Raw genomic sequence first — 21,074 nt, 5'->3', positions numbered from 1 at the left:
TTATTCTGATTAATAGTTCTAAATTTTTAAAAAGACTTCATTATATTTATCATGCTTTCTAAGCCTTTATTCATGATTTTAAAACATTCTATTTCTCTACTTCATAATCCATGTCAAATAGTATACAATGTTTAACTAAAGCTCTTTACAAATTACACTTATTCCTTTATATTATTACAACAAGTTTTATGATAATTCTTCTTTTAGAATTCAATATCTTAGAGATAAAAAAAACTACTCTAGATTTAGTGAGTGTAACTTCATGAACCTTCTGATTAATAAGTTTTCTCAAATGCATTTTAAGCTGAAAAAAAATATAAACTAACACTGCTCAAAGAAATAATTTTAATTTTGCCTTTTTAAACAAAAGTGAATCTACAATGAGCCCAGTTTTCTCTATAGTGTTCAGTGCACAGCTCAGGGCAAGATTGTTAGCCCAATGACCTCCCCTTTGTAGCTACCAATTAATATTGATCGACTGATAGATTGCTCACTTGAATTTGGTGATCACTAAGATACATGAATCTGTGCATAAGGTCTGCCAGGCCATTGTTTGTTCCTAATATATTACTGGAGATCAACAGCAAAAATGTAGATTTTTTTAATCAACTGTATGTAGACTACAAAATGTCGTCTGTGACTTCCTATGTGTAGTACTGACTTTTGTTTGGTGATTGTTTTCCTAGTAATAAATGTTAATTATATATTTTCTCCCAGTCAGAAGAAAAGTTATATTGCATTTCTTTTTCACTTTGTTTTAAATTTTATGTTTAAAGAGTTTATACTTTTCATATTATTTGGCAGGTACTCATATAGAGCACTTAGTAGTAAGTGCTTTAAAATACTAGTTAATCTGAAAGACATGAGCAAGATGCCATCATTTCTATTGTGAATTAAATAGCTAGTATGAATTTTAGTGCAGGATTTTTCTGTTTATGGAACAGTTCACAGGACCACTGCTGCTCAGGCTCCCATCATCTATTATAGAATGGTGTCCAGTATGGTCTCCTTCCAATGAATCTGCTGGCACAGTGAAACCCTGTATATCTTAACAGTCACTCCCCATTCCTTCATTCCCCCAGCTCCTAGCAACCATTAATCTGCTTTCTTTCTCTACAATTGTGCCAATTCTGGACATCTCATATAAATGGAATTATACAATAAGTGGTCTTTTGTGTTTGGCTTCTTTTATTTAAAATGTTTTCAAGGTTCATCCATCCATGTAATATGTCAGTACTTTATTGCTGAATAATATTGCATTGTATGAAATATCATTTTTATTGGTTTTTAGATATAGAGAGGAAAGAAAAGAGAGAGAGAGAGAGAGGCATTAATTTCTTGTTCCACTCATTTATGGATTTATTGGTTGCTTCTCCTATGTGCCCCAACCAGAGATCAAACCTGAATGAAGCCTTGATGTATGGGAACAACAATCTAACCAACTGAGCTACTTGGCCAGGACCTGGAATACCTTTTTTATTCAATTTATTGGGGTGACATTGGGTGGAATATTTTGTTTATCTACTTGATAGACATTTAGGTTTTTTTTTTTTTCTTTTTGTTTTCTATAAATAGTGCTGCTATAAACATTCATGTATATGTTTTTGTGTGGACACGTTTTCAATCTTCTTGATTATATAACATGAGTGGCACTGCTAGGTCATATTTTTTGAGGAGCTTCAAAACTATTTTTCAAAATGGTTACACATTTTTCCTTAACATACTTTTATATTTCAACGGACCAATAAAATTTAAATATACATGGCATATTAAGAGATTTTCACTTCAAGTTACATCTAAAATATTTGACTATATTTGAAAGTGGATAGTCAGTATTTAACAATAAAACCTAAAAATATGCCGTTTTATATTATTGATATTATTATGCTGAATGGCAAATACATAATCATTGGTAAAGCACAATTTGAAGGATGTCAGAAATAAAACTGATGGAGGTATGGATCATGCATCCTTCTAAAGCACAATATGAAAACAAATAGCAGATTTGGGTCCAATATGGAGGTTGAAACTAAAATTCAGTGCATCTATTGTTGTTCTTGTCTTCCTCTATTCCAATGTAAAAACAAAAGAAAACAAACAAAATTCTCCCTTCCAACTTGTTTTTCATATAAGGAACAAATGGTATAATGAGAAAGCTAAAGTACATAGCAGGGAAAGAAACCTGATCAAAATACTTTTTGTCAGGTATAATGAAGAGTAGATTACATTTATTAAGTGTTCACTATATTGTAGACATTATTATAAGTTCTTTCCATGATTAACCTAAGCCTCTGACATAGGTACTGTTATTCTCTACATTGTACAGTTGAGGATATGAAGGTACACACTGGCTAAGTGTCAGAGCTAATAAGTGACAGAGCTACAACTGAAATTTAGGCAGACTGGCTCCAGAGTTTGTACTTTAACTAATACTCTGTCCTCCTTCATGATGTCTTTTACCACCATTGTCTTACTAGAAAATTTAAGTTAATTTATGTACTAAATGGTAACTTCATACACTATAGTATTTTGTATGCACAATTAAGTAAATATCTCCAATATCTAACTTGCAGATTCAAATTTGCAGATCTGCAATTAATACCTGAAAAGCACTTAGATCCACTAACAAATTATTGATTTGTTTCTTGGTTTGTGAGATAATAGAATTCAGTGAGAATTTTCACAGAGTAAAATCAGAATTGAGTGCTCTAGGGAAGTGGTAATTCCATTTCAAAATCCATAACTCAAGCAAATTATTGTTTCCTGAGAATGTTTTTCAACCTGCCATATCATTTTCCTGAAAATCAATGCTGACATTGTGTGTTCTGAGGTTTTATGCTACCATAAGTGTCACTGTCACCTTCACGTTTGACACATTTGAAGCAAGAGAGTATGTGCCTTCCCCCCCCCCCAAGAAAATCCACCTTTGATGGACGTGGGTTAGCATGACTGTATCACACATTATGTCCTAGGTTAGATTTCTGTTCACTCTTTCCTTCCAACAGTGTCCCATCTTTTTTTTTTTTCATGTTTTTATTGATTTTTAGAGAGAGAGGAAGGAAGAGAGAGATAGAAACATCAATGTGAGATAGACACAACGATTGGCCACCTCCTGCACACCCCCTCACCTGAGACTGAGCCTGCAACGCAGGCATGTGCCCTGACCGGGAAATGAACTGGGACCTTTCAGTCCATGAGACAAGGCTCAATCAACTGAGCCACACTGGCTGGGCAAGTGCCTCACCTTTTAAAAAGGACAATTGTGCTATATTTCATATATAAAAGTTGTACTGAATGATGTTTTCTTAAATAAAAGGGAGAAAAAAGTAATTCTTTTATGGTTTTAAGATTCAGACCCTATCATTGACCATATATCTGCACATAAAATCAGTCAAGGCTTTTCAGTAGATAATGTATTTGTAGGGCTTCCCTGTTGTTTGAATTCCCATTACAGGAAGGAAAGTGTAAAAAAAAAAAAAAAAAGGAATGTCTCTTTTCTCACCTACTCTTCAACAGTTTGGGGTCACTGCACTATTTGGGCAATCATAAGAAACCATTATAGCTCAAATAAATAGTGGAGAGCAAACCACCTTAACCTTTGCTATATATATATATATATATATATATATATATATATATATATATATATATATATTGCTTCTACCATCAATTTCAGCTCTATCTTTAGGAGAAAAATGCAACATAACATTCCTGACATAGAGCATGTTGAAGTACAATTTTTCTCCATCCATGAAAACAAATCTTAACCCTAACTTTCAAAATATAAAATTAAATAAATATCAATGTGATTCTATTATTATGATTAGATAGTTATGGTGTGACAGAGTCTGATCAAATGGGAACTTTGTTCATCCATAAAGGGAAACGTATGAATAGTATACATTAATGATTGCATCACGACCATTAAGAATCATTTATGAGTTTTCTTTGTGTGTATCTCTGTGTGTCTATGCATTTTTATATGTGCCAAGCTTTGTGATGCCAAAGCCCTATTAAGTATCCTTTTTCTTATCTTTTTATTGAATGTTTTGAAGTCTGTGGTGAGAGCCAATATCAAGGAAAGCCTTGAACTTCATTATTGTAATTTCAGCTAAATTCAAACAATATTGTATTGGTTTATTTATATTTCAACTTTAGATTTTAAATGTATTTTTTACATGACAGTGGTTAGGAGTTAACTTCTATTATTCATTGGAGAGGAGGGTGGCAAGAAAGGGATTGTCAGTAAAAGCAAGTGCTGATTAGTTTCTCTTCCTCTTGCTTTAGCCTTGATAAAAAGGCACCTTCCACTTTTATTTCAAACACTGCCACAGAGAAAATACTCTTCTCTGTTGGGAAGAATCCCTGTGTGTCATTGTTATTATTATTTCCTCATGAATTCATTTAAAGTCTCCTGTAATAATGTAATTGCTTTACCCCTTGCTTCCTATTCAGTGTCATTTCTAGTTTTTTCAAAATAATGTGGAATAGAGAAATGATATTACAAAAGGAATTTTTTTTTCTGTTCAAAATGTTAGGGTTTGAAGTAATACTAGCAGAGAAAAATACAAGAAAATTAACTCAACCTACAATTTCACTAAAATTGTGAGGAACTATTCCAAGGCTACTTAGAGAAAAAGTTACATTCCAAGGGTTTGTCCCTAAGTTATTGTTTCCTTTCTGAATTGATTGTCTACATGTAGCTAGAGATGGCACTAAGGATAAAGACACTTCAACCTTGTTTTCACCTCTTTCTCCCGGTTTCCAGCAGCGCCATAGGCTTTCTTTTTATTACTTACTTAAGAACCTGTGTGCTGAACTACCATTGCTTCTCTCTGTCTGCACCCACTATTTCTATAGCTTAGAAATTTGTCTTTGAGTTTATGTAGCAAGGATATTTTAATCTGACACTGTGTGATAACATTAGCATAATTGCATTTAGATTTAGAGATTAAAGTTTATAACTTAATTATGAATACAAATACATAAGAAAGAGTTTAATTTAAATTTAATATTTTGATTCAGCACAGCTCAACTCATAAGAGTTCTTGTTAAATTGTCTCTCACTGAATACACCCTTGTCATTACCTTGGACATCAGTGCTTTTTCACAGTTGCAGGCTATAGCAAAATAACAGTGCAAACCTGACTTCTGTCTCAGCTGATCTTCAGGAAGGGCTATTGATGACATAGACATCATTAGAGTTTATCTAGGTTAATGAATACCTTGCTGCCCTGGCCAGGTGGCTCAGCTGGTTGGATCATTGTCCCATGCACCAAAAGTTTGCAGGTTCAATTTCTGACCAGGGCACATACATCAGTATCGTGCTAAGGTGTCATATGCTTATTTCTCTCTCCTAGTTAAAATCCAAATGTACAAGGTTTTAGTGGATATAGTTCTTTATATGTAAAATTCTCCCAGTATACAAAGAATTATTTGTTATAAATTTCACTGTCAATAGTTCTGAATTAGAAAAGCATTTCTATAGAAATCATATTGGTCCACCTTCTCCATCAAGTACTAGTGAGGTGTTTGTCTTGGAAAGACACAGAGGCTGTGGTGGGACAGTCGACAGTCTGACTTCACACCAGATAGCTCCACTTTCATGTGTTTTGAAATTGGGTCTTCATGAATGTTTTCCTTTAAAATAAAATATTTCCATTATTTTCAAATATTTGAAAATCAATGGTGTAATTCATGGCAAAATTTCCAATTTAAGCATAATTCTTCATGATGTATTACACATGAAGAACTGTGCCTTTGTAATAAAAATAGCAGCAAGTCACAGAAAGACAATGCTACGAGATTGCATTTATATGAGGTATCGAAAATAGTTAAATTCATACAATCAGAGAGTGGAATACACCCCAAAAATGTGACTGCATTTAGAGATAGGCCCTTCAAGGTGGTAAAGTTAAATGAGATCATAGGGTGGAGCCCTAATCAGATAGGACTGGTATCCTTATATGAAGAGGAGGACACCAGGGAGCTCTCTCCATGGGTGCACACAAAGGAAAGGATATGTGAAGACACAGAGAAAGTGCCTAGTATCTGCAAGCCAGGAAGAGGCTCCTCATCAGAAACCATCCCTTTTAGTGCCTTAACATTGGACTTCTAGCCTCTAAAACTATTTAAAAAATATATTTTTCTTTGTTTTTGTAATCCTCACCCAAGGTTATTTTTTTCAGTGATTCTAGATGGAGTGGAAAGGAGGGAAGAAGGAAGGAGGGAAGGAAAGGGGGAGAGAGAGAGAGAGAGAGAGAGAGAGAGAGAGAGAGAGAGAGAGAGGCATTGATGTTAGAGAGACACATGGATTGTTTGCCTCCCACATGACCCCAACCAGGGCCTGGGATTGAATCCACAACCCTTCCATCTGAGAGTCAACACTCTAACTGCTGAGCCAAACCAACCAGGGCCGTTTCTTTCCTTTTAATGGAATGCTGGTTGCTAGGAACTGGGGCAATGGGAAGTCACTAATCAAAGGCATAAATGTTTGGTTAAGTAAGATAAGAAAATCCTAGAGATTTTCTGTACAACATTGTACCTATAGTCAACAATACTGTACTGTACACTTAGTTTGTTAACAGAGTAGATCTCATAAGCATTCTTACCACAAGAAAATAAAATTTAAAAAAAATAAATGAATAAACTAGAAAAAAATCAAAACAGTTCCATAAATAAGGGTAAATGAAACCTAAACAAAATTACTGAGTAGCATGCCTTGAGCACAATGCTTAAGGAAAGGAAATTTAATTAGGGAAAGACAGTAGGCAAATGAAGACTTTGGTGGGAATTGTACACAGAAAATTAAGGCATTTTCAAGCATTTTGAGCCTGAGAGAGTTATTATATCCTAATTCACTTTCTATTTCCTACTTGTTACTTTCATTACTCCTATACTTATTTATCACCGGGGTTGTTTGGGAGCTTACAAGTGAGTCGATGATTAGATAAGCAAAGGGGGGAAGGAAGAAGTTAGAAAAATCACATGCTTTTGTGAGAAGCAAAAGGGAAACACAGACAGGTCATATGCCATTGCTCACCCCTTTGACAAAGAGTTTAATCAAGCATTAATTCACTTACTGAATTTTTACTGAAGACGTCTGTATGAACAGTGTCCTAGGTGAAGGGTATCCATTGAACAAGACCTGCCTGGCGCTTTCAGTAGACTGGGATGACAGACATAGAATAAAGAAGCAAATATCATAAGTGCTGAAAAGAAGTAAAGCATAAAATGAGAATCTGTGATAAGGACACCGCTGAGGAAATAATGTCTTAGCTGAGATCTGAATGATGAGTAGGAGTTAACTTATATGCTGAGGTAGAAGAACAGTGTCCCTGACAGAGGGAGTAACCAGCATTAAGCCAAGTTGTGGATGTTGTATTCTATATATATGAACCAAGACTTACTCTTTCTTTTGTCTCCTCTGGATAATGTGATGGAATCAGCATCCTTCAAGTTGCAAAGCCAAGGATTCTGAGAGTAATTTTGGACCTTCCCACTCTGCTACCCCTGCCCTTCCTTTACCCTTACTCTAAGCAGCATACCCATTTAATCAACAGTTACTTCTCTTCTGTCTTCAGTTCTCTCTCAATCCCTTCTGCACTTCATCCTCAATTTAATTCAGGTCTCAATCACTTATTGCTGAACCTGTTGCTTTCTCACTTCCACCAGAATTGAATTTCAGAGATACAGGGTGGGGCAAAAGTAGGTGTAGAGTTGTGAGTATGCAAAACCCAATTTATTCTTGTACTATTATTTATTGAATTGTTTTCCATATGAACAACTATATACCTACTTTTGCTCCATCCTGTATTTTATCATGCCATCCTCAGCACAAACCTATTTAATGACATAGCCCAGTTTATGGAATAAAGAGCATCATCTCTATGTGATCTCTTGATATAATGTACATCTCTCCTCAGCTCCCTCCACTTTCCTCACATTTTGGACACATGCACCTCCTTGCTATTTTCCTGACAGTAGCAGGCACTCAGGTCCCTGAGTCATTAAAGATGCCAGCACACCCTTCCTCCTCTAATACCAGTTGAAGTTCTTGAGTCCATAGTGTTGCTTTCCTGGTCATGATACCCAGAATTAATTTTGCCTTCCTTCTTGTAATCTCATCACATTTACCTGCCTCTCCTGCTCTTCAGCATTTACTTCACTTTGCCTTATAATATAATGTGTTGTTTATCATCTCTCCAACTAGATTTTAAATTCCATGAGGTCAAGGAATTTGTCTTAATTATTTTCCCATTCCTTTAAAGCCTTGTTTTTATAATTTTCCACAGTTGGAAGTATAAATTTATATTGTACACTTTTAGAAAATTCTGGCACTGAAGAAATGGAGATGGGGAAGAAACAATATTTAAAGGACAGTTGGAAAAAAAGTAATTTAGACTATTTTATGGTTTATGTTATCTTCTTGATCAGCTCTGAGTACCCTCACAACATTGTTTGTTGATAATTATCTAACATAATTCATAAAATAAAAGAGTTTCAGACTTTTTTGAACATTTTTAGCAACCACATTTAAGATCCTTGATAGTGCATTATCTGGTGTTCGAGCAAACATCTTTAAATGCTTGCTTTCAGAAACTTGCATTATATAAAAACTGAAGGTTTATGATTTCAGACAAAATGTTATTCAATATAATTCACTCATTCAACAAATACTGATTGATTACTCATTGAGAATCAGGTACAGTAAAACCCCAAATCCATTCTAGGCTTTGGTTATATTTGCTTTTCTCCATTGCTAATTGAGAGTTAAGACTCAGAACAGACCTATAAATTGCCTAACCTCTATTTCCATCTACTTCCCTAACCATGTCAATGATCATACATGGGAATCTGGTGATAGAGAGCTACCAAATTTTCACTCTTCATATTTAAGATCTTATTTTTTTCCCTAACTAGTGCTTTGTACAATTCAAAGACATTCAGGCAGAATAACAAATGAAAATCCTTGTGGACTTTTAAGCCAACAATAAATTTATTTTTGTAAAAATAAAAAGATACAAGACAGCAGCCATCTGTTGTTTAAAAACAACAGAACTATATTTAAACCTAATTATTGTGTAAGTCTGTGCCTTAAAAGCAAGGGCAAAATTGTTTACATTCACCAAAATGGGGGAAGCTTTTGTACGCTACTTTGCCTTTGTTAGTTTATGCTGGTATGAAATTGAGTAACTATTTCTGAATGAATATAGTTGCTTGTATTTAATAACAGACAATATTGTTTGAAAAATTGTCCTTTTATTTTATTATTTGTGAACCACATAGACATATCAACTTGGACAATTCTTACTTTTTTCCCCTTTATTTTGAGTAGCTTGAAATCTAGACGTATTGGCTTAGCAAACCTATTAGAAATAAGAGATGATGGAAATGTGAACAGAACTTAAACTTTTTAAAATTATAGTAGAAATGGCAGTTAGAGTAATTATAAAACATTTTCAATGACGGACATACTAATGTGAGTTAGGTTTTTACTAAAAAGTATTCTTCCAGATATTCAATAAAATTGATGCTACTAATTATTTTGCTAAGTGAAATTATCTAATCTGCATATAGTAGACATTTAACATTCTTTGGAAGTTTTGTCATACTTGAAACATTTACTTGGTCACCAAAACAGAGGTCACATATGTCTATGGGGACTTAATGGAACCTCTTGGGTGTTTATGGGAAAAAGACCGTATTTTCATGAGGAGTAGAAGAATTTATCACCAGCCCTTTTCCATTCTACCCTCTGTCTTCTATTTCCCTGACCCATATTAGCATGATGAGAACAACAAATGGAAGCTTCTCCTGACACAGGTTTTAAGAGCATCTTTTTATGTGGAGGGCAAAAAAGGAAAATCAGGCAACATAATTGCTGTGCTAATTAGGCTCAGACCATTACAGATCTTATAACATTCATATTATTATTATTGTCAAAGTCACCTGAATATTGTCTCACTGATTACCAAGTACCTCTTCATATGTTATTTTCATATCACAGATTATGAAATTCTAGCATTAAAATCATACTAATATTATTTGACTATTTACATGAATCCTTGATTTTCAGTGATGCCATCTTGTTTCCATAGTAACTGTGAGTAACTAATTGCTGTAGATTCTCAAACAGTACTTCCTTTTGAGAGTTGACAACAGATGCTGGCATTTTAACAAAAAGTAAATTAAATAATTCATGGCATGCTCAGAGGATTTAAATGGTTATTAGGGAAATATTAAAAATCATAATGATTCTTGGGTAATGCCTAGAATTTTCTTGTACCTATAAGTTGTTAAGAGAGCCAATCAGGCCTCTTTTCTACTTCTTTACCTGGCAATCACATTTGTAACTTCTGACTATTAGAAATTTATGCCTGTGAGCTGATAACCTCTTTTAAAAAGCATAAATATTACAACATAAATGAAAATGATAATACATTACATATTTACTTACAATTTACATTTCATTGTCAGTTGGTTTAATTTGCTTGCTTTGATCCAAAGTTTGAGTAAAAATTTGTAGACAGAGAATAAGCATCTTGTTAATAGGAAAAGAGGACAGAGTAATAGAAAAGTGGTGATTCCTCAGTGCTAAAGTGGGAATATCAAGGTGTGTCAAGAAATGAAAGGGCAGCCCCAAACAACATGTGTATGGGGCATCTCCTTCCTTTATGTCTGAATAAAACCCATACTTTCTTGATAGTTATATTGTTACAGTTGAACAGTAGTAGCTATTTTGTCTCTGGAATCCTGAACTTGTAAAATTACTTTTATACCACTTGTCAAATGTACTTTAAAATGAAATAGTTGTAATATAATATGCCACTGAATCCTAGTCTGTCTTGCATAGTGACTCAGAACTCTGAAAGATCACTAATTTTGAACTTTCTCAGCATTTTAAAAATTAGTTGATGACTGACTGTTACTGGTGTATATTACTTGGAGATATATTATGTTTAGACCATACAGTGCTTCTCGTTCTGTGTCAGTTGGCTTTCCGCATGTAAAAATTGAGAGATCTCCCATAAACATCATGTTTGTTCTTGAAAACCTGAAGATCTAGCAATATTGGACTCATGTTCTGCTGTAGCTGAGTGCCACTGTCTCTTTTGGAAGGGACATTCCCATTTCCTGTTTTCTAGATCCTGGCAAACCTACTTCTTTTCTTTTCTTTTTTCTTTTTTTTTTTAAATTTTTTGACATAATTATTCTGACACCTATTGGCATTTATTGTAGAAATGGCATTCCTAAAATTTGAACAGTGCACTGATTGATTATTTTGAAAAGAGTTGAATGAACCATTTTCAGTTGTCAGTTGCTCTATTACCTACATACCAGGGTTGACAAAAGTAGGTATACAGTTGTGAGTACACAAAACACAGAGTTTATTCTTGTATTATTATTTATTAATTATTGTATTATTTGTATTACTACTATAAACCTACTTGTTTCCACCCCTGTATATAGAGAGTATGTAAACCATGGAGAAAGTTATACTTTTTAATGGGCCACTTTACCACTGTACAATTATAAAGGCTACACTGAAACAAATTTAGAATATTTTTTAAATAACATAGTTTTCTATTTAAATCTGTATGTCTTGCCCAGCTGGTGTGGCTCAGTGGTTGAGCATTGACCCATGCACAAAGAGATCGCCGGTTCAATTCTTGGTCAGAGCACATGCCCAGGTTGTGGGCCAAATCCCCACTGGGGGGCATGCAGGAAGTGGCCAATCGATGGTCTCTCTCATCAATGTTTCTATCTCTCTCTCCCTTCCTCTCTCTTTAAAATCAATAAAGAAAAAAAATTAAAAATCTGTATGTCTTATAGGTACGAGAGTAGAAAAAAAAAAGAAAAAAAAAAGACATATTTTTATCCCCTAGTGGTTCTAAGTGTGTAAAATATTGCTTATTTATAAGAAGAGTCACTCAAGAATATACACTGTCCCAGAAGTACACAGTTCCTCTAATCTAATTAATGCTAGGGTTAGAAATCGGATATGCTACCTAGCCTATCCATTGCAGGGTCTAGTGGATAAAAAATGAAAATATAACAACAATTAAAATAGAATGTGATCAGAGCTATAGTACCAACAGGTGCAGATTATATGGAAGATGTGGGCAGATGTAATTCTTTGAAAACAAGTAGGGTTTTATCTGGCGGAGAAAATAGGGAAAGGCATTCTAAGTAGGGAAGATGACATAATCAAAGACCTAGACATGTGAAAGTTGATTTTACATCTCTTAAAATTTCTCACAGAAGCATATCTTTGGAGATGGGGAGGGTGGAAAGGAAAATGTGGAAGATAGAATGGGATGATAGCAAGATTTGAAAGGCTTTTTATCCCTTTTCAAAGAGCTGGAGCTTTTTATGAGGTAATGGGAAGTAATAAATGTTTTTAGGACAACTCTGTGGCAGTGTGGAATTGTGATTAACTGTGGAAACAAGTGAAGTCAAGGAGTGTTTTCGGAAGCGTTGGTGATTGGCCAAGGAGAGCGGCTATAAGAACTGAAGCAACTGGAAACAAGGAAAAATCAGAAGAGAAATTACTGAAAGCTATCATTGAAGAATATTTTCCAATTATATGTGAATGCTCAGAAGGCAAGATGAGTTGGAGGTATGTAGTTTGAGACAATGAAGAATTAAAACCAAAACCAAGATCATGGAAACTAGGAAGGGAAGTATTTTCTGTATCCCTGAGAAATGTAAAAACTCTGTCATAAAATTTTATTCCCCATAAATGTTAATGGATATTTAAATGAAAAAAATTATTAAACATTTGTAATTATTAGTGCTGCTGGTGATACTATTGTTGTTGTTGTTTTGGGGGGGTTTTATCCTCACCCGAGGACATTTTTTCCATTTTTTGTTCAGATAGAGTGGGAGGAAGGGAGAGAGGAAGAGAGAGAGAGAGAGAAACATTGATGTGAAAGGGACACGCTGAGTGGCTGCCACCCGCATGACCCATCCAGGGCCGGGGACAAACTACAACCGAGGTACACACCCTTAGTGGGAACCGAACCTGGGTCTCTCTGGACCACAGGCTGATGCTCTAACCGCTAAGCCAAACCGGCCAGGGCAATATTATTGTTACTATTAGAAGTAGTATTTTGAACATGTGAGTGACCTTATGTGTCACGCACATTAGGAATAACATTAAAAATAAAACTAACAACAACCTTGATTTAAAGCAAGAAAAATGCACATTTAGTTTACCTTACTTTTTCTTAGTTATTCTAAAGAATCATGAACCAATATTTAAAAAAAACAACTGTTGCAGCCCTGGTGAACACATTAACTACAGAGTTACCCTGCACAGAATACAATTAAATCTGTAAACAGCTCTGGAAAATAATGGCCTTAAAAAAATTAAACAAAACAAAAACCACACTACTAAAGTCTTCCCAAATCATGTATATCACGTGCTTTTTTTAAAACCAGACTATCCCAGACCTATCATACAAGTTTGGTTAAAATTTATGTAACCATTTCACATAACATAGAAACCTAATTTTACCAGGTAGGTTCCATTGCTTCTATCACATTGTTACTACGTGTCTTCCTGGTTCATGATTTTAGTTTCTCTATAATGCCGCATCTATGTGGCTAAATATCCCAGTGTTTAATCCCACTAGATATCCTAATTAAAATAGAGACAGACCCCAGGCATCTTCAGTTCTCTGATTGGTCCCCCAATCTACTTCCCATAATGTAAGTTTCTAAAGTAATATATTGAATGTAGTATGATACATTGCAACTTGTATAGGCTACTCATACACGGGCATATATCTTGTATTCAAAATACAATGGTATTTTTTGTTAAAACATACTGACTCGGAGGTCTTTTAATTGTATGATTAGCAAAAATTAATATTGTACTTTGAAGACTATCTGTCTATATAAAGTATCATGAGTAGCTGCTCTACTTTATCAAATTCAGAATTTAAAAAGGATTTAAGTGATTAAGAATAAAAACATTTCACTTTATGGACTTTCTTAATATCTTAAAAAAGTGATAGTTGTGTTTCCAGCTGAGAGGAATGGTTGCAAAAAATATTTTGTTCCCGTTAGTTAATTTTTCCCTACATGTGCTATATTCATCGTATCCATTTTAAAAGCAAATGAGCCATCTCTATCGCTCACATTTATGGCAAACTCTTGCTGTGCCAATTTCAGATTACATGTATCTTAGGGAGAATAAGATGTTCTAATCTTGATTATAGTTTTAAATTAAAAGAATGAAAGTAGTTCAGTATGAGGATATTGATAATATACACTAGTCATACTGCCTTTGTTCCTTTAAAAGAAAAGAAAAGAAAAGCATGCCTGTAAACGGGATGGGATATTCCTCTATTAAAATGTGTAATAACATGCACTGTAGTGTGAATGCTAGTAGATTTCAATTCAATCAAGTAATCAGTTCATCCAAGCTTAAATTTTTTGATAAATGTGCTATATACATGAGATTCAGCCATTTTTCAAGTAATTGCAGCAAACTTTCAATGAAATTATTTTCAATATAAAAACATATTCATCCCAAATGATGACATTAGAATGAATAGGCACATGAAAAGATACTCAGCATTGTTAGTCATCAGAGAAATGTAAATTAAAACCACAATGAGATTCCATTATACGCCTATTAGAATGTCTAAAATTTAGAAGACTGACTATAGCAAGTATTGTAACGATAAAGAGCAAGTAGAACACTTAAACATTGCTGTTGGAAATGAAAAATTACATAATCATTTTAGAATATTTTGATGGTTTCTTGTAAGTTTAAATATACATCTGCCCATGACCCCAGATTCTACTCTGAAGTATTTACCCAGGATGAGAAATGAAAATGCATGTCACTTAAAAGATATGTTCACATATTTTCATATCACCTTTATTCAGAATATCCGTAGCCTGGAAACAAACCTGATGTCCATCAAATAGGTGAATGAATAAACACAGTGATACAAGCATACAGTGGAAATCCATTCACCAATAGAAAGGAACAAACTACTGGTACACATATGAACATCAGTGAATCTCAAGCCATTATGTTGAGCAAAGAGGCCAGATACAACAATGCATAGGCATTAATTGAAAACTAAGCTGTGGTGATAGAAATTAGATTAGTTATTACCTGCTCATGGGGGAATCTTCTAAGGTAATGGGAATACCTTGTATCTTAGAAGATGTCATCAGCCCCAACACTTCAGTATGGAGAAGATATTTAAGTTTGAAATGCTGTAAGACAGTCTAAGTGTTCAGGACCACAAAGATAGAAAAGAGAAGCACAGTGTAAAAACATTGTACAGTTAGGACTAGAAGTCCCTTGTGAAAGTGGAAACAGGAATGAATGAAGAGGCATTAATTCATTCAGTCAACAACCAAATAATTATTAATGTGTGCATGATGAGCCAGACCATCCGAGGCACTAGAGATATAGATAAAGTCTCTGGCCTCATCTAATTTACACTTCAGTGGGCTGAGCACTGAAATAAACAGAATGATCACAGAACAGTGCTATAAAGAAAATGAGGGCACTTCACACAGGAAGGATGACACAGATCCATTTCTGTAAAATCTCTAGAGAATGGTGTATCAGGTAGGGGAAGAGTGAATGCAAAGTTCCAAAGGTGAGAAAGAGCTCAATAGATTTGAGGAGGCAAAAGGAGAATAGTGTGTCTAAAAGGTGGATGGGCCCTGCCCTGCTGTGTGGCGCAGTGGATTGAGCCCCGTCCCATAGACTGAGAGGTCCCAGTCCCATTCCTGGTCAGGACACATGCCAAGGTTGCTGACTCGATCCCCAATAGGAGGCATGCAGGAGGCAGCTAATTGATGTTTCTTTCTCACATCGATGTTTGTATCTCTCTCCTCTCTCTCCTTTCCTCTCTTTCTAAAAAAAATCAATAAAAACATAAATAAATAAATAAATAAATAAATAAATAAATAAATAAATAAATAAATAGTGGATGGATTTGTGTGATGAGTGTGGAGCACCAGGCAGAGAGGTCTGCTTCTTTTGGGCCTCACAGGCCACAGTAAGGCCTTTGCATTTTAACCAAAGTGAAATGGAAAGTCATTATTGAGTTGTAAGTTACAGGTACATTACATTTGTGTTTTTAAAAAGGGTCTCCTTATTTAATATGTAGATTGAAGTAGGAGGAGAGCAAGAAGTAGGGAATGAGGTCATAAAGACTACTGCAATTAAAAGGAAGCAGGGAAGCTCAGTAGGAGAAACTAGTGAATGGGATCAAGAGATACAAACTTCCAATTACAAGATACATAGGTCATGAAGATGAAATTTATAGCACAGAGAATATAGACAATAATATTGTATCAACTTTGTATGGTGACAGATAGTAACTAGGCTTACTGTGGTGATCATTTCATAATGTATATAAATGCCAAATCACTATATTATATACCTAAAACTAATATTGTATATCAATTATAACTCAATTTTTTTAAAAAGAAAGTAGGGAGACTAGTTAGGAGGTTATGGCAATACCCCAGGTAGGAAATGAGGGTGAAGGTAGCTTGAATTAGGGGGCTGGCAGTAGTGAAAAAGAGAAGTAGACAATTTAAAAATGTATTTTAGCCCTGGCCGGTTTGGCTCAGCGGTTAGAGCGAGGGCCTGCGGTCCAGAGAGACCCGGGTTCGGTTCCCGCTAAGGGCGCGTACCTCGGTTGCAGTTTGTCCCTGGCCCTGGTCGGTTGTGCGGGTGGCAGCCACTCGATGTGTTCCTTTCACTTCGATGTTTCTCTCTCTCTCTCTGTTCCTCTCTCTCCCTCCCACTCTACCTGAACAAAAAATGGAAAAATGTCCTCGGGTGAGGATAAAAATAAATAAAAATAAAAATGTATTTTAGTTTTAGACCTGACAAGGCTCACTAACAGGGTCTAGAGGAAGGAGTGATCCATCAGTCTTTGCTTAAGCTTGACACCATTTACAGAGATGGTGAAGTCTCAGTGTCTAAAGCAGGGCGTCAGGGTGAGAAAGTCAATGTGTATCTAATCAGAGGTTTAGCAGGAAGGAGATGGCACTCCCAAATCAAGTAAGATGAGAGAGACTATTTACAAAGGTATAGGAAATGTGTAAGAACAACAAGGATAGCGTTGTACCTTAGAACTAGCGCCAATAGGGAGTCATTCTCCCTAGGATATAAGAGTAAAGGGGAACAAGCAGGATGGTTTCATAGAAAGGCCTGCAGGCAGGAGATGAGGCCCTCAGTAGAGGAATCCTGCAAACCCATAGAAACCTGGCTGGAGGGGCCTCTGTTCTTTTGCTTTTGGCTGGAGAACATTTTTATTGACAAAACCCAACCTGGACCTCAAGGGATAGGGGATGGTGGAGGGCTGGAGTGGGAGGGTGTGGCAATCACCCAGTACTGAGAGCATAGAGAATAAATCTGGGAGGGCATAGCAAGATACCTAGCCTAATGCCCATATACTGAATACTGTATAATTTAAAAATACACTAAACTTTCCCAAACAATCTAAACTACAGACAACATATTCTGCACCATCATAGAAATTTTTGTTTTGAGAAAATGATCTTGACTTTTTTAGTTATTTATTAGTCAAGAATTATTGTTTGATTAGAGGAATCCATTCCCCTTACTATTTTAAAAAGTAAGCATTACTGCCCAGGCTGGTGTGGCTCAGTTGGTTGGAGTATCTGGTACACCATAAGTTTGCATGTTTGATTCCTGGTCAGGGCACATACCAAGGTTCCAGGTTTGATCCCCACTCAGGGCACATACAGGAGGCAACCACAATCAATCTCTCTCTCTCTCTCTCTTTCTCTCTCTCTCTCTCTCAGTTTCTCTCTCTAAAATTAAAAAAATAAAAATAAAAACATATCCTAGCGTGAGGATATTTTTTAAAAAGTAGTCATTACAGCCCTGGCCGGTTTGGCTCAGCGGTTAGAGCGTTGACCTGCGGTCCAGAGAGACCCGGGTTCAGTTCCCACTAAGGGCATGTACCTAGGTTGCAGTTTGTCCCCAGCCCTGGTTGGGGCTGTGTGGGTGGCAGCCACTCTATGTGTCCCTTTCACGTCGATCTCTCTCTCTCTTCCTCTCTCTCCCTCCCACTCTATCTGAATAAAAAACGGAAAAATGTCCTGGGGTGAGGATACAAAAAATTTTTTTTAAAAAAAGTAGTCGTTACTTAGTTAAAAAGAAAAAAAAGTGTATAAAAATTATGGGATGTTCAAAACCTGAAGACAACTTTAGGGTTATAGAGGATCTTGAGCGTACTAGACAGATGGAATTGAAGAATACATCCGTTTCTGTACCATTAAGACATTGCATAGGTGTTTGTGACATTTGGAGTTGGGAAAAGAAAATCAGGTTTTATTCCATATGCTCAAAGTCTTTATTATGTTTGTCACTATAATATAATCTTTTTAATTATCACATGTAATTCTGTTTCTACATTTTGCTGGAATTTTCTAACAAAAACAGCATCTTTATGTTTTATAATACAAACTATCCAAGGGTAACATTGGCTACCATAAACTCTGCTTTGAAAGTTTATTTAATCAGAAGGCACTGTTGTCAAAGCATTTATATCAACTTTTAATGATGCCTTCATTTAAAACAAATAACTAATACTTGCCCAATAGTTGTTGCTCTGTGGTATTTTATTCAGTCTATCAACATGCACTGATTGATTACCAATAGATAATAAAGGAATTGGAAGTAAATAGGTTTAAAATCGATATGCATGTATGTATGTGTATGTTCAAGTATTCAGTGAAGCATTGGTTTTGGATTTATTCAGAACTAAAGAACATTCATTGATTCCACAAATATTTATTGGGTGCCTACTATTTGCTAGGCAGTCTTCTAGGCACTTGATCTACAAAATAGATCCAGATTTCTGTTTCTGTGGATATGATACCTTAGTAAGGGAACATAAACAATAAACAAAACATGTAACAAAAAATGAACTACATAGAATGTTGGAAAGTGACACATTCTATGGGAAAAAATAAAGTGTGTGCAAAATAAAGCAGTACCCAGCAGGGTTATGAAGCCACCTTAACCCCACTCTAATATGATCTCCTTCAATTCAGAATGAAAACTTTTGCAGTTTCTGTAGAAATCAGTTCTTAAATGGTAAAGCCAACATCTTCATCAAAAATTTCTGATGCATTCATGCTTGGTTAATGTTTTGGATCACTAAATAAATTTAAAATAATAGACTAGTCTTTTACTTTAGTTATAAAATTTCCATAATTAACTATGTTTATGACAAAGCAAAAGAAAAATAACTTACATGACTTCATTTTCTAGTCAATCAGGATATGTATATTGTACCTTTTTACTGGTGCATTGTTTGTCTCATTATTTACACATATGCTTAATCAGAGAATCTGGAACATAGCATATTATGCAATGTTTATTTTTTGAGGAATTCTATTCACAAGAGTTTTAATCGGCATTGGTGTCTCTTTCTAGGCTTGAATGAAAAGGAGAAATTATACTTTGTGTATGTGTTGGTTTTGAAGAAATCATGCATTCACATGAAGTTTAATCCACCTTAAAATTTTATTTTTATTAAAGCTTATGGGAAATTGCTGAGGTAAAATTTCTTGATGCCAGGTCACTAAGTTCCTCAAAATGACAACTGCTAGGAAGTGAACTGAGGGTGATAATCCCTTTAGGCATTGGGCAAACTGCCCAGTTATGTACCCTGAATTCATTCAACTAAGAAATTTATATATGATACCAGTGTCTATTAGACTTGACTTCCTTTAACCAACTTTATTCTAGGTATAGACTCCCAGTTTTTATTGCAAGATACACTGGAAAATAAAAGAAGAGGATAATGTCATTTTGGGTGATCAGTAACCTTGGAAAAATTAAATTTCTTTGGTATCTTTCTGGAAATAGTTTGAAGTGAAACAAATTTTTTTTCAACAAACTGAAATCACTTATTTACTCCAGAGTTTGTATTTGACATCAGATAAGTAATTCTTCTAATTTGTCTAGGCTTTCAGCAAACTATTGAAAAAATTCTTCTTAATTTATTTTTTATTTTTCTTTGTGAGATTTTTGAAATATATCCTAAGGAGTTCTTGGAGATCGAACATTGGCTACCTAACTCATATTAAGAATCTAACAGCCCTGGCCAGTTTGGCTCAGCGGTTAGAGCGTCGGCCTGCGGTCTGGAGAGACCCGGGTTCGGTTCCCGCTAAGGGCACGTACTTCAGTTGCAGTTTGTCCTGGGCCCTGGTTGGTCGTGCGGGTGGCAGCCACTCGATGTGTCCCTTCACGTCGCTGTTTCTCTCTCTCTCTCCCTTCCTCTCTCTCCCTCCTACTCTATCTGTACCAAAAATGGAAAAATATCCTCGGGTGAGGATAAAAAAAAAAAGAATCTAACAGGAAGCATACCATTCAGCATTTGAGTTTCTCAGATCAAAGTCAGTAGTCAAGATCAAAATAATACTATGTAAGATTTTCTGACCATAAAAATACAGATAGTTACTAACTTTGGACAGAATGTTTATATTAGTTAGACATTGAATTAACATTTGTAAGTATAATGATGAATTTCCCTGTCTGGTATATTTCTATCAGGTATATAGCTCATAAGGAAAAAACAGTATCCAATCAGCATAAACATTTTATCACTGCCATACATATAAAGTTGCTCTTTAATATTTCAATAATTTTATATGATTTCTTTGAAAGTCAACACTGGGATTCACCATAAATTACAGCATTATACATAGTGCTATTCAAAAAACATTTCTCCCTTTCCCTGTTTTTGTGAATATTTATTTCCTTTTAATATCTCTTTAATTCTCTTATTTAAAGCCTACATCTCAAACATTCATGGCTCTTATTAAAAACTATAAAATATGTGTTAATGCCATTAGTCTTTCTTAAAGTTGTCCAGAATCTTTATAGTTTAATCACACATCTTGCCTGTAACTAAATTTAACAATATATGTAAATTACCCTCTGACATCTATTCCATCAAGTCTGATTGATTATTTTTCAAATTTGGCCCTATACCTGTATGTAAGTTTTCTGTCACCCTCTTATTCCAAGCTTCCACCCT

At 35.0% G+C, this 21,074-nt stretch overlaps 1 protein-coding gene across 1 annotated transcript in view; it reads left to right on the top strand.

Annotated features, from left to right (window-relative positions):
• IL1RAPL1 (interleukin 1 receptor accessory protein like 1) overlaps window positions 1–21,074 on the top strand; it is a 1,471,712-nt gene that overhangs the window by 1,265,034 nt on the left and 185,604 nt on the right. The gene's annotated exons all lie outside the window — the stretch shown is intronic.

This window comes from Molossus molossus, unplaced genomic scaffold (assembly GCF_014108415.1).
Source record: "Molossus molossus isolate mMolMol1 unplaced genomic scaffold, mMolMol1.p scaffold_m16_p_2, whole genome shotgun sequence".
Lineage (NCBI taxonomy): Eukaryota > Metazoa > Chordata > Mammalia > Chiroptera > Molossidae > Molossus > Molossus molossus.
This window is presented reverse-complemented; position numbering and strand designations above follow the sequence as displayed.